General features: G+C 20.9%; 1 protein-coding gene across 2 annotated transcripts in view; it reads right to left on the bottom strand.

The window, feature by feature from the left end:
- LOC122502775 (janus kinase and microtubule-interacting protein 2-like) overlaps window positions 1–14,516 on the bottom strand; it is a 205,919-nt gene that overhangs the window by 25,076 nt on the left and 166,327 nt on the right. The window lies entirely within an intron of this gene.

The raw sequence follows: 14,516 nt of genomic DNA, 5'->3' as shown, positions 1-14,516 counted from the left end.
AAGATTGCAAATTAGAAAAAATAATTTATTTTCAAATGCGAATTAAGTAGAATAAAAGAATTTTATTTATAAATAAATTTTTTCAGTCATAAATGGCGATTGAAAATTAGAAAATAAATTATATCTTCTATTGAAATATACAAAATAATTTAATATTATTTAACTATAATCTAAAATAAGTAAAATGAAGCAATTACTTTCTGACAAATTTTTTAATCACAAAAATAATTTTAAACTGTAAAAAGAAAAGTTTATTATTAAATTTGAAATAATTAGAATGGAATATTATTGGGAAAAAATATTTTAGTCATAAAACAATTGTAAATTAGAAAAAAATCTATTTTCTAATATAAAATAAATAAGAAATTTATTTCAAAAAAATCTTTTCGGTTATAAAAAGCGACTGAAAATTAGAAAATAAATTTTTAAATCCAAAATAAATAAAATAAAACCATTTTTTGCTGCTACATTTTTTTTAGTTCCAAATATATTAAATTAAAAATTATTAAAATTTATTTAAAAAATTTTTAATAATTAGAAAGAAAAAATTTTACTTGGAAAAAATTATTTTTCGTCATAAAAAATTACAAATTTGAAAAAATAATTTGCTTTCAAATATAAAATGAGTAGAATGACAGAATCTTATTTAGAAACATTTTTTTGTCATAAAATAGATTGAAAATAAAAAAATAAAATTTATTTTCCGATTTAAAATAAATAAAATGAAACAAAATTTGCTTCTGTCAAATTGTTTTTTAGTCGAAAAAGATATTGAAAATTAGAACTAAATATTATTTTCAAGAATAGTTTCAATACTTTTTTATTTATGTCAAATCTGTTTTTTCAGTCGCGAAATAATATGAAAATAAGAAAATAAAATTTATTTTGCAATCTAAAATAAATAAAATCAAATTATTTTTTTCAATCAATTCTTTAGTCACAAAAGATATTGAAAATTAGAAAATAAAATTCATTTTCAAACTCAAATTAATTAGAATGAAAAAATGTTGTTTAGAAAAAATATTTTTAGTTCTAAAAAAATATTGCAAATTAGAAAAATAATTTATTTTCAAATGTAAATTAAGTAGAAGAAAAGAATTTTAATTGAAACAAATTTTTTAGTCATAAATAGCTATTGAAAATTAGAAAATAAATTATATTTTCAAATCTAAAATAAATAAATTGAAGCAATATTTCTTTCTGCCAAATTTTTTAGTCACAAAAATAATTTTAAATTGTAAAAAAAAGTTGAGGTATTATTAAGTTTGAAATAATTAGAAAGAAATAATAATTGGAAAGAATATTTTTAGTCATAAAAAAATAGTAAATTAGAAGAAAAAATGTATTTTCTAATATAAAACAAATAAGAAATTTATTTCAAAAAAATCTTTTCGGTTATAAGAAGCGACTGAAAATTAAAAAATAAATTTCCAATTCTAAAATAAATAAAATAAAACCATTTTTTGCTGACACATTTTTTTTACTTGCAAAAAATATTAAAAATTATAAAATAAAATTTATTTAAAAAAATTTTAAATAATTGTAAAGAAAAAATGTTGTTTGGAAAAGGTTTTTTTGCTCATAAAAAAATTGCAAATTAGAAAAAATAATTTACTTAGTTCAAATATAAAATACGTAGAATGAAAGAATCTTATTTAATAAAAATTTTTTTGTCATAAAAAGTGATTGAAAATAAGAAAATGAATTTATTTATTTATTTATTTACAAAATCTGTAATAATGAAATTTATTTTCCGATCTAAAATAAATAAAATTAATTAATTTCTTTCAGTTAATTTTTTTAGTTACAAAAGATATTGAGAATTAAAAAATAAAATTCATTTTCAAACTCAAAATAATTAGACATTAGAATGAAAAAATGTTGTTTGGAAAAAATATTAAATTTTTAGTCATAAAAAAGTTTGTAAACCAGAAAAAATTATTTATTTTCAAATATAAAATAAGAAGAGAATTTTTTCAAAAAAAATGGTTTACACTTTAAAAAAAGAAAATTAATTAATTAAATTAAAATTATATAAAAGCGATTGAAAATAAGAACATAATATTTATTTTCTACTCGAAAATACAAAAATATGTAGAATGAAAAAATGTTTGGAAAAAATATTTTTAGTCATAAAAAAAGATTGTGAACCAGAAAAAATTATTTATTTTCAACTATAAAATAAGTAGAAGAAAAGAATTTTTCCAAACAAATTTGTTTACTTTAAAAAAAGAAAATTAATTAATTAAATTTAAATTCTATTAAAAAAGCGATTGAAAGTCAAAAAATAGTATTTATTTTCAACTCTCGAAAATACAAAAATAAATTATAATGAAAAAAGTACGAAAAATTATTTTAGTCAAAAAAATTTTAAATTAGAAAAAAGTACACCCAGAAAAAAATTGAGAACATATTATTGAATTTCATCTACAAGAGCCTAATTTGAAATTAATAAAAAATCTCATTCATAAATCCGTATTGAAACCATGAAATTAATTTTGACGGTCATTGTCAGGAAATAAAAAAGAAATTTTTTTATTCAACGCTTTTGCCGATTACGGTCGATGACATTATTCGTTTCAGGGAAAGTAGTTATGAAACGTTAATTTAGCACAAAAATTTCCTGTAGATTATTTTCTGAATATATCACACACACATGTGTGTAAAAACACACATCCACAAATTCCGAGATTAAAAAAAAAATTATATAGACAAAAATAAAAAATTTAATGCGTTACTAATGACAAGAACAGTACGCGAGCTCTCCCAACCTCATAGGTCTGATTAGTGAAAGTGATTGACTTTCTCTACTGGGAAAGATGAGTAGAGATATTAAAAAAAAATTTTTTTTTCTTAAAAATAAATTAAGTTCTTAAGGTCAGATCACAGAACATGTTTTATAAATAGAAATTTTCGTTTTGATTGCCATTTTTTTTTCTTCCTCTTTTGCTTTTTTTTTGTTTGTTTTTAGCAATGTTCTAAAAGTAAGCTATTCTCTTTTCCGGTTGACATTAATTTCACTGTCCGTTAAAATTCCACAACTAATCACTCAATCTGTGTATATACCTTTCTAACTGCTAGGTTCCATATAATTAATTCTTTGACATTTATTGCAGTTTCAGGCTAGGAAAGTATGTGTATATATACAATAGGCTTCGTGAACGTTTACAGGATATTTTATTGTTATTACTCGGTCATGATTATTGTTATTGTTACTCTAGAAATAATATTTCGTGTCTTTTGTCTTGTTAAACGATAAATTACCTTCAATTATCTCTTTTGTGTGTGAAACAATTTTTTTTTTTTGGATATAAGACTTCATATATAAATTTTCAGTTTTTTATTTTTTTAAACCAAAAAATCTTGTTATTAAAGATAAAAAAGATTTTTAAGTTCCAAACAAATTTTTTAATTATTTTTTTTCTAAAGTTGCAAGAAGATAAAAGAAACTTACTATAACGATAAAAGAACTTACTAATTACTATAAAGAACACGATTTTTAAGACTCAAAGAACTAAAAATTTTCCAAAGTTGCAAAAAGATAAAAAGAAGAAAAATAAGAAAAAAAGAACAAGACTTTTAAGTTTCAAAAAACTAAAAAATTTCCAATGTTGCAAAAAGATAAAAAGAAGAGGAGTTGCAGATTTACCACCAAAATTTAATATTGTTTTTTCCTGTCCTTTTGAAAATTCAATTGTTCCTAACAATCCATTCTATAATGCTTCTAATATTCAGTTATTAATTTATTATCAAAAACTATAACTAAAATTCATTCTTAATTTAATTTTTATTGAAAAATTCTACAAGAATTCAATTATTTATGTAAAACAATAAATAATTGAATGTTTCTTAAAATTGAATTCTTAAAAAGAATTTTATCAACAAATTTTTAAATAATTGAATTCTTTCAATGAGTTTTAATAAAATTTTCAAGAATTTGTATTTTTTTGAGAAAATTAATTAAAATTGTATTAAAAATTTAAAAATAATTGAAAATCTGCGATGAGTTTCATTATTTATGATTAATAATTGAATTCCTCAAAAGAATTTTATTATTTATGGAAATATTTGAATCCCTAAAAAGAATTTCAATATTTATGAAAATAATTGAATTTTGCAAAGAATTTTATAAAAATTCTTGAAAATATTTGGATTTTCGTGAATAATTTTGTTATTTATCGACATAATTGAATTCTTCCAAAGAATTTTTGAAAATAATTGAGATTTTGCCATGAATTTTATTAATTTTAAAAATAATTGAATTCTTGTGATGAATATTGTTATTTTTTTATAAAAATAATTGAATTTTCCAAAGAGTTTTATTAAAATACCTGAAAATAATTGAATTTTCGGTAAAGAATTCTCATACTTATCAAACTTTTAAAAATAATTAGTTTTACAAAATTATTAATTAAGTGTGAAAAATTCAGATCTTCAAAGATTTAAATTTGAAATCTTTTGAAAATTCAATTGTTCCTAAAAATTAATTCTATAATGCTTATAATATTGAATTATTATCAAAAAGTGTATCTGAAATTCATTCTTAATAAATTATTCAAAATTCAATTCAAAAATAAATAATTTAATGTTTCTTAGAATTGTATTTTTATAAAGAATTTTATCAACAAATTTTTAAATAATTCAATTCTTTCAATGAATTTTAATAAAATTTTTAAGAATTTGCATTTTTTGAGAAAATTAATTAAAATTTTGTATTAAAAATAATTAAAAATCTGCGAAGGATTTTATTACTTTTGAAAATATTGAATTCTCCTGATGAAAATAAGTTTTTATTCATGAAAGTAAATTGAATTTTGCAAAGAATTTTATTAATATTCTTGAAAATATTTGGAGTTGCGGTGAAGAATTTCGATATTTATCAAAATAATTAAATTCTTTCGAAGAATTGCGTTAAAATTTTTGAAATAATTAAATTCAACAGAATTGAAATTAAACTTATGAAACTAAATTAGTTCTACAAAAATATTAATTAAAAGTGTAAAATATTCAAATTTTCGAAAGATTTTAATTTGAAACCTTTCAAAAATCCAATTGAATTCCTGTGAAATTTTTATTATTTAAAAAAATAATTAAATATTTGCGTAGAATTTTATTAATTTTTTTTAAATAATTGAATTTTTTTGGAAAATTTTATTAAAGTAGTAGATATTACTTTTTGTAACTTTTTATAATTTAGAACCTGAAATAATTTAATTTTTGCTTAGAATTTAATTAAAAATTTTGGAAATAATTGAGTTATTTTGTTTAAGAACATTTTTTTTATTTATTCGTTTAAAGAATTTTATGAAAATTTTGTGAAAACAATTAAATTATTTTATAGAATTCAATTAAAATTTTTATTGAAAATAATTAAATTTTCGTAATTGAATTCTTTCGATAAATTTTTATTAGAAATATATTGAAAATAATTGAATTACTGCGTGAAGAATTTTATTTTATTTATTTAAATAATTTAATTCTCGTTTAACTTTCTAACAAGAATTGATTTAAAGATGAATTGCAGTTAAAAATTTAAATAATAATTGAATTTTATTTTAAAATTCGAAAAAAGTGATTGATTTTTGTAAGAATTGCAGTCGTAATTTTAAGGAATATTTTTAAATTTCAAAAAAGTTTTACATTAAAATTATTTAAAATCTTAATTCTTGTGGAAAAATAAGTATTTATTTAACAAAAATTATTCAAGTTTGTGAATAATAATTAATTGTTAGAAATTATGAAAAGAATTAGTCTTTTGAAAAATTATAATTAAAATTTTTTAAAGATAATTAAATTTCTGGATACAATCTAAAAAGATTACATTTTTTTTCAAATAAATGTATATTTTGTCAATTTTAATTAAAATCAATTTTATAGTTTAAAGAATTTTTTTTTTTTGCTTTTGAAAATTATTTTTAAATGTAATCGTATTTTTTTGAGAATTCTAACTAAAAATTTGAAAAATAATTGAATTTTAGAAAAATTTAGAATTTATTTTTTAGCCTAAAAATAACTTCAATTCTAAATTTTTCTAAAATTTAATTATTTTTCAAATTTTTAGTTTTGAATAGTGAATACCTTTTTTTTTATGTAAATTCAGGAAAAGCAAATGAAAGTTTTTCTAAATTCACTAAAACGACATTTTTGTTGTCAAATTTAAATTTTCGAAATTCAATTATTTTTCAAATTTTTAGTTGTGATTGTAGTGAATAGTGAATACCTATTATTTTTTATGTAAATTCAGCAAAAGCGAATCAAATTTTTTCTAAATTGACTAAACGACTTTTTTGTTGTCAAATTTAATTTTTCGATAGTTACTTTTTTGCTAATTGTTTAAAATTAATTATAGAGTGAATGTTTCTTGAAATAAAAAAGCTTTTTTCGAGTAACTATTGCTTTCCTCGACCCAATTGGATTTAAAATCTGTTTAGGATGGTATGGGAATAAAAATTAAGTTCTGTCAAAAAATTAATCTTCTTGGGTTTAAAAAACAAAATTCTCGTCGACGAAAATGTTGGTAACTTCAGGATTTTATGAAATTTGAAAGTTTTAACCTTCTAGGGGAATAGAAATAGTAAAATTAGTGCCATTTTCGACAGTATTTTTAAAATTTTCCAATCTTTTAGAAATTATTCTACCACTTAAAAGAGGACAATTATTTTCAACTAAAATACCATTGTTTTTGTCAAACATTTCTCTGCTCCTACCAAAGGAGAAATTTCTTTTTAACTATAATATCATAATTACAAGTAGCGTCTTTATTTTCTTTTGCACATATTTTTAATGTCACCTTCGATTGTGTACCTACATTATACGGATGTGGACCTACTTTTATCAAACAGAGAAATGCGTCAATTTCTTTGTTTTCTAACTAGGCTAAAGTAAGTTGATAATATTCATGGAGCTTTCACTCCTTAACGTATGTAATGACTTCATGTCTACTCTCAGGAAATGGCATAATAGAATGCGTAAATGTTATTCTGGAAGTGTACCCAGCGCACTTGCATCAGATCTTGATTTACTGCTTGCTTACAGTATTAAAACTAAAAATAGCGCCTAAAGAATGTCATTTTTAATTTTCTGCCAATTTTGTCCACTGCACTTACAAATTGCAATCTTACGCAACAAATCGGATTATAATCGGATTATAAAAACTAACACGTCTTATTACTTTTATTTTCTTTCGTTTTTTCTACTTTAAATTCCTTGTGATTTAATTCTTTTTCTCCAAAATGACACCAAAATGATAAAAGTGAAACGTCATACCTATTGAAAAATTATCATCAACTGACTCCACATTTCGCACTCGATAATTAAGTTTAAAAAAGTAGCAAAAACTAGAAAATTATATTCTATATTTTATTTTCCTGATTTTTTCCTAAATTTCATCAAAAATATTTACTCCTTTCTTATCCTGCTGACAAATTGAATTCCTGCAACAAATTTTATTATTCATGAAAGAATTTCAATATTTATAAAAATAATTTAATTTTTGCGAAGAATTTTATAAAAGTTTTTAAATAATTGATTTCTTTCGACTAATTTTATGCAAATTCTAATTTAAATAATTGAATTCCTGAGAAATTTTTATTATTCATGAAAAGAATTGAATTCTTAAGAAAAAAATTTTTTTTCCAAAAAAATTTTTAAATGATTGAATTCTGTTTGTAAATTTTATGAAAGTAGACGATATTGAAAATCATTGATTGGGAAAAGTTTTTAAAAATAATTAAATTTTACAAAGAATTCTATTAAAATTTTTGACAATAATTGAATGTCTGTGTGGTATTTTTCAAAAATTTTTTTGAAAATAATTGAATTCCTAGAAAGCATTTTCTTATTTATGAAAGTAATTGATTTCTTGAGAACGATTTTATTAGAATTTTTTTAAATAATTGAATATCCAATAAAAAATGTAATACTTTTAAAAATAATTGCATTCTTATGACGAATATTGTTATTTATGAAAATAATTGAATTTTGCAAAGAATTTTATTAAAATACCTCAAAATAATTGAATCTCTGAAAAGAATTTAGATATTTATGAAAATAATTGAATTATTGCAAAGAATTTTATAAAAAAAAATTTAAATAATCGATTTTTTCGAAAAAATTAAGGTGCAAATTCTCTTTTTGTAACTTTTGAAAATTAGAGTTTAAATTATTAAAATTTTTCAATAAACTAAGTTCTTTAAAATGATTTATAAAAAATAATTAAATTATTGCAAAGTTATTAAAATTGCATTGAAAATAATTGAATTCTTTATTTCAAGTAAAAAAAATTGAATTATTTCAAAGAATTGTAATAAAATTGTTAAAAATAATTCAATTTTGCGAAGAATTGTATTAAAGTTTTTAAAAATAATTGAATTGATTGGATTCCTTCTAAAATTATAATTTTATTGAAAATCTTTGAATTCTTTTTTACAAGTAATAGTAAATTTAATTATTTCAAAGGATTTTATTAAAATCGTCTCGAAAATAATTAAATCTATGAGAAGAATTTTATTAATATTCTTGAAAATAATTGAATTGATTGGATTCTTTCTAAAATTATAATTTTATTTAAAATAATTGAATTCTCTAAATTGAATAGTTGCCAAAAATTTCATTAAAATTTTCAAAAACAATTGAATTGCTGCGAAAAATGTTATTAAAATTTTTAAAAAGAATTGAATTTCTGTGCAAAAATTTTGTTATTTTTGAAAATAATTGAATTTTTTTCGAAATATTATATAATAAATATTATGAAAATTTTATTTTAAATAGTTAAATTCCTGTGAAAAACTATTTATGAAAATAATTGAATTCTTGCTTAGAATTTTATCAAAAATTTGTTTAAATAATTGAATATCTATTAAAAATGTTATTATTAGTGAAAGTTCTTAAATTATTGTGAAGAATTGTAGAAAAATTTCGTTAAATAATTGATTTTTTTAAAATTTCTTTGAAAATGCTATTCTAAATTAATTGAATTTCTGTGGAAATTTTATAATTTATGAAAATAATTGAATTTTTGATGAATTTTATCAATATTTTTTTTAAATAATTGAATTCTTTTGCGAAATTTTATGAAAATACTAGACATTGAAAATAATTGAATTTCGAATATTTTTTGAAAATAATTGAATCGATTTCAAGAATTTGTTTATAATTTTTGTCCTATATAGAAGAAAATTTGTTAAAAGGATTTTTAAAAATTTTGTAAATTAAACGACTACAAAGCTTCCTCACGAGGAAGCAAAAAAAATATCCAAATAGTAGCATAACGTAAAAAAAGTAGTAAACAGTGCGAAGCCTTGGATTATAAAAACTATAACAAGTCTTATACTTTTATTTTCTTTCTCTTTTTCTATTGCAAATCCTTTGTGATTCATTTACTTTTTTTTCCTCCAAAATGACACCAAAATATTAAAAGTGAAACGTCACCTATTGAAAAATTATCATAAACTGACTCATAACTCAAAAATGAGGGCTTGTTCACAATGTTTACCGAACACTCCCTGTTATATATTTGCGGCATTTTTATTTTCTTTGATCATTTAAAATTTGAAAATTATTTTTTAATCGTGGATTTAACACTCCAAAACCAGATTGCAGGGATGATAGTAACTCCTCTTTTTTTAATCTTCTTGCAACTTTGGAAAATTTTTATTTTTTTGAAACTTAAAGTTTATGTTCTTTATAATAAATCCTCTTCTTTTTATTTTCTTGCTATATTGGAAAATAGTTTTTTGAAACCCGAAATCTTCGAAAAAAGTTGTTTAATTTTTTCTTTGGTTCTGCAGAAACAAAAATTGTTTAGAGATCTATACAATTCCAATAATTTTTGGTTGTAATTTTGAATTTTCGCTATAATAAAAAGGATATAAATTTCGACAACAATTTATTCACTGATTCAATGTATATATGTGTTTTATCTAACGTAGCGCATAAACGTTAGTTTATTTCAAAGTGCAATATTGTTGAAACATAAAAGGTCAAGGTAAGAAGAGTGAACAGCATATAAGAGAGTGGATATTACACGTATGATCTTCATGAAGTAAAAACTCGTTTCTGTTTGACATGATAGAATGATGATTTAGTGTTGTTGAAAACGAAGGCAGAACCATTGTTTGGACTAGTGAAAAAAAGCGAGAAAGAAGAAAAATTACGAACGATGGTCAGTCGTAAGGACTTTAGGTATATATACATATAACAGGGAGCGAGCTTTCATTTCGTTACTGACAGTTATCTGACGCCATAAATATACAAATAATGTCTGACGCTCCAAATATTATTGCCACTATGTATATATATATACACATGCAATCTTTTGAGAATTTACACGAGGCGGATCTTAAAAATTGCGGAACAACAATTTTCTTGAGTAACAATCATCTTCGCGGAGATAAAAAAGCGAAACAGGTACTTTTTGCAGGGATTATTTATATTTTGTCAGTGTTCTAAAATATTGTTTTTACTTTTTTTCTCTTCTTATTGTATTTTTATTTGTTTCATTGTATTTTTAATTCATTATTTAATATCTTTACTGCTTTTGTACTATTTTTATTACTGTAAAAAATTAAATTTTCAGAATTCATAAGAAAACTATGAATTTTGGTGTCCTTTTTCTTTGCCTCATAAACTACGAAATTGCCACGAATTCTAATAAAAAACCTTCAATTTTTTCTATTTCTGACAATAATTTCTTTTTAAATAACTTAAATCTTGAACAACTATCAAAAAATAAACAAATTATTTAATAAATAATTTTACTTAAATATCTCGAAATTAATTCAATTTGAAGAGAGTTGCGTTCACAATTTTCTTCAGTAGATGAACTTCAAATGGTTTTAATTCGATAACTTATAAAATTTAAATTTTGAAAAGTTTTAATAATTCAAATTCTTCTAAAATTTTAGTTAAATTTTTTAATATATATTATATATTCAATTAATTATTAAAAATAATGGATTTATAGAAGAATTTTAGTTAAAAACACTAAAAAAAAATTGAATTTTGAAGAAGTTTACAAATGATTGCAGAAATTCAATTATTTTCAAAAGTAATAAAATTCTTATCACAAAATTCAATTATGTTAAAAAATTTAAAAGAATTCTCGTCAAAATTTCAATTACCTTTATAAATTGTTGATAAAATTCTTTATGAGAATTAAATTTTAAGAAACATTCAATTATTCAATTAATTATTTAGTTTTGTAGTATTAAAAGCATTAGAGCGTAAATTTTTAGAAATAATTAAATTTTGAAATGATTTATTATTAAATTATAATGAAATTCTTTTTAGGAATTCAATTATTATCATAAATAATAAAACTCATCGCAGAATTTCAATTATTTTGAATACAATTTTAATTAATTTTCTCAAAAAATGCAAATTCTTAAAGATTTTATTAAAATTTGAAACAATTCAATTATTTAAAAGTTTGTTGATATATTCTTTATAAGAATTCAATTATTAATTTTTATATTTGAATGATTGAATTCTTATAGAATTTTGTACTAAAAATTGTTTTAAAAAAGAATTAAGTTAAAAATTTTTTGATGCTAATTTTTCAAAATTTCAATTATTTTTAATAATTTTAATGAAATTATTCGAAATAATTTATTTTTCTTTCAATTGTAATAAAGAATTGAATTATTTTCAATAAAATTATAATTTTCGAAGGAATTCAATCAATTCAAATATTGAAGGAATTGAAACAAAGAATTCAATTCTTTCCAATCAAATTATAATTTTAGAAGGAATCTAATCAATTCAATTATTTTCAAGAATATTAATAAAATTCTTGGCATAGATTTAATTATTTTCAAGACTATTTTAATAAAATTACTACAAAGAATTCTATTATTTTTTAACAATTTTAATAAAATCCTTCGAAATAATTAAATTTTCTATTTATTGTAAAAAAGAATTCAAATATTTTCAATAAAATTCTAATTTTAGAAGAAATCCAATCAATTCAATTATTTTTAACAATTTTAATACAATTCTTCGCAAAAATTGAAATATTTTTAACAATTTTATTAAATTTCTTCGAAATAATTCAATTTTCTTCTAATTGGAGTAAAGCATTCAATTATTTTTTATAAATCATTTTTAACAAATTAGTTTATTGAAAAATTTTAATAATTAAAATTTAAATTTTCAAAAGTAACAAAATTCTTCGCAAAATTATTTAAAATGTTTTTATAAAATTCTTCGCAATAATTCAATTATTTTCATAAATATCTGAATTCTTTTCAGAGATTCAATTTTTTCATAAATAATAAATTTTTTTTTAGGAATTCAAATATTATCATAAATAATAAAGCTCATCCCCGAATTTCAATTATTTTTAATACAATTTTAATAGATTTTCTCCAAAAAATGCAAATTATTAAAAATTTTATTAAAATTTGAACGAATTCAATTATTTAAAAGTTTTTTGATAAAATTCTTTAGAAGAATTCAATTTTAAGGAACATTAAATTATTGAATAAATTATTTATTTTTGTAGTTAAATAATTGAATTCTCGTAGAATTTTTTAATAAAAATTGAATTAAGAATGTATTTCAGTTACAATTTTTAATAATTGAATATTAGAATTTTTTGAAATAATTGAATTTTCAAAAGGTTTCAAATTCAAATCTTAATAATTAAAGATTAAAAGTATTTTAGGGTGAGTTTTTAGAAATAATTGAATTTGGAAGAAGTTTCAAATTCAAATCTTTGAAAATCCTAATGTTTCATACTTTTAATTAATAATAAAGCAGAATTAATTTTTTTTGAAAAAGTTCAATTGGAATTTTTTGAAATTATCGGAAGTTTTTATTTTCTAATATTTATTTTAATTGAAGAGTTTTTGAATAATTGAAATTTCACGTAAAATTGAATTTAAAACAAATGGATTTAAAAATTCCCAAAGTACTTTTTCAAAAATTATTAAATAAATTATTAAAAATAATTGATTTAGAGAAGAAGTTTAGTTAAAAATTCTAGAAAATAATAATTGAATTGAAATGATGAAAATAATTTTTGAAGAAGTTACAGTAACAATATTCTTATAATATAAAATAATGATTTTATCACTCGGTCAACTTTTACTTATTATAAAACATGAAGAAATCTTCAATGAAGAAAACTACTATTTTTCGAAGTATGGTACTTCAAGTAACTATGTAGTTCCAAATGAAGATCGTTTGAAGCAATGCTACAATTCATAACTATTTGTAGTTTAATTATAACTTTAAATAATAATAGTTTGAAGTTGGCATTTCAAAAAATTAAATGTATACTTTCCATTACATCAAATTATCTTCTGTAAAACCTAAAAATTACAGTGATTCGAAGTACTATCTTAAATTAAAGTCTTTACTAGTTTGAAGCGTTTGTAAATTTTAAACATTCCCCTTCAAAACAATGATAAAGTTTTAAATAATATTTAATTTAATTAGTCAAAATGAAATTTGATCGCAAGCAACTAGTGTTCTTTGCATCTTCATTAAAAGAAAAAAATTGTCCAATACAATGAAAAGAAATCCCAACGATTGCCATATATACAAAATAATGCGAGACTATTTTGTAAAAGCACCGTTTTTATATCCACTTATAAGGAAAAAATCTAATGACCAAAGAAGAAGAAGAAAAATTGTTGAAAACTTCTAATTATTTGTGGATTTTGTTGCGAACACTAAACGCAACATGCAATTGCAATTATGTCTTTTCTCCTCTTCAGCTAATTACCAATGTGCCTGACAGTGAACAGTGCAGATAGCATTTGAATGGACAACATTTAAGGAAGAGTCAGGAAGCTAAAAGGTATTTATTTACATTACAAACTCTCGTCGTAAATAAAATAATGGTATATATAGACGGCTATATAGGAAAAGGAGTTTAAAGGACATGAGCCTTGATTCGCGGACAGGCTCGTTAAACCATTGAACTCTCATCCTTGCGAGTTGTGGGACTAACGGTGTTTTTCCGATCAGAGCATTATAATTAAAATGAATTGCTTATTGTCCTCGAGATCTCGAAAAAAAGCAAAAAAAAGCAAAAAAAAAAGCACAAGGTATTGAAGGTGGATAAATCCTATAATACACGAGCAAAGCAGTTGTCCAATGACACAGTTTCCATCTTCGTGTGCGAATATAAGAAAACCCCCTCTGGCCAATTGTACACACAACCTATATATGTATGAGTTGCTCGACTGCTTTATGTCCGCGTGTGTTGTGAAGTACATCTTTTCGCACACATTATTTTTGCCCCTATGTAGTATATGTGTGTGTATACACATGTCTGCCAAATCGTCTGCACGAGTCTTTCAATTCCAGCAACTCATGCCGTTCGGTAATGATTTTTTCGTGGAACAGAGGGAAAAAAAAGGAACATGACCTAGATGAAAATTTATGCTAATAACCGCAGTTTTAAATTTATTTTTTTTATAAACACACTGTGTTACGAGAATGCTATTTCGAGTAAAAGGGAAAACAAGAACTAAATAGTGAAGCACTATGGGAAGAAGCGAAATGTA

Source organism: Leptopilina heterotoma, unplaced genomic scaffold, assembly GCF_015476425.1.
Source record: "Leptopilina heterotoma isolate Lh14 unplaced genomic scaffold, ASM1547642v1 Lhet_237, whole genome shotgun sequence".
Lineage (NCBI taxonomy): Eukaryota > Metazoa > Arthropoda > Insecta > Hymenoptera > Figitidae > Leptopilina > Leptopilina heterotoma.
This window is presented reverse-complemented; position numbering and strand designations above follow the sequence as displayed.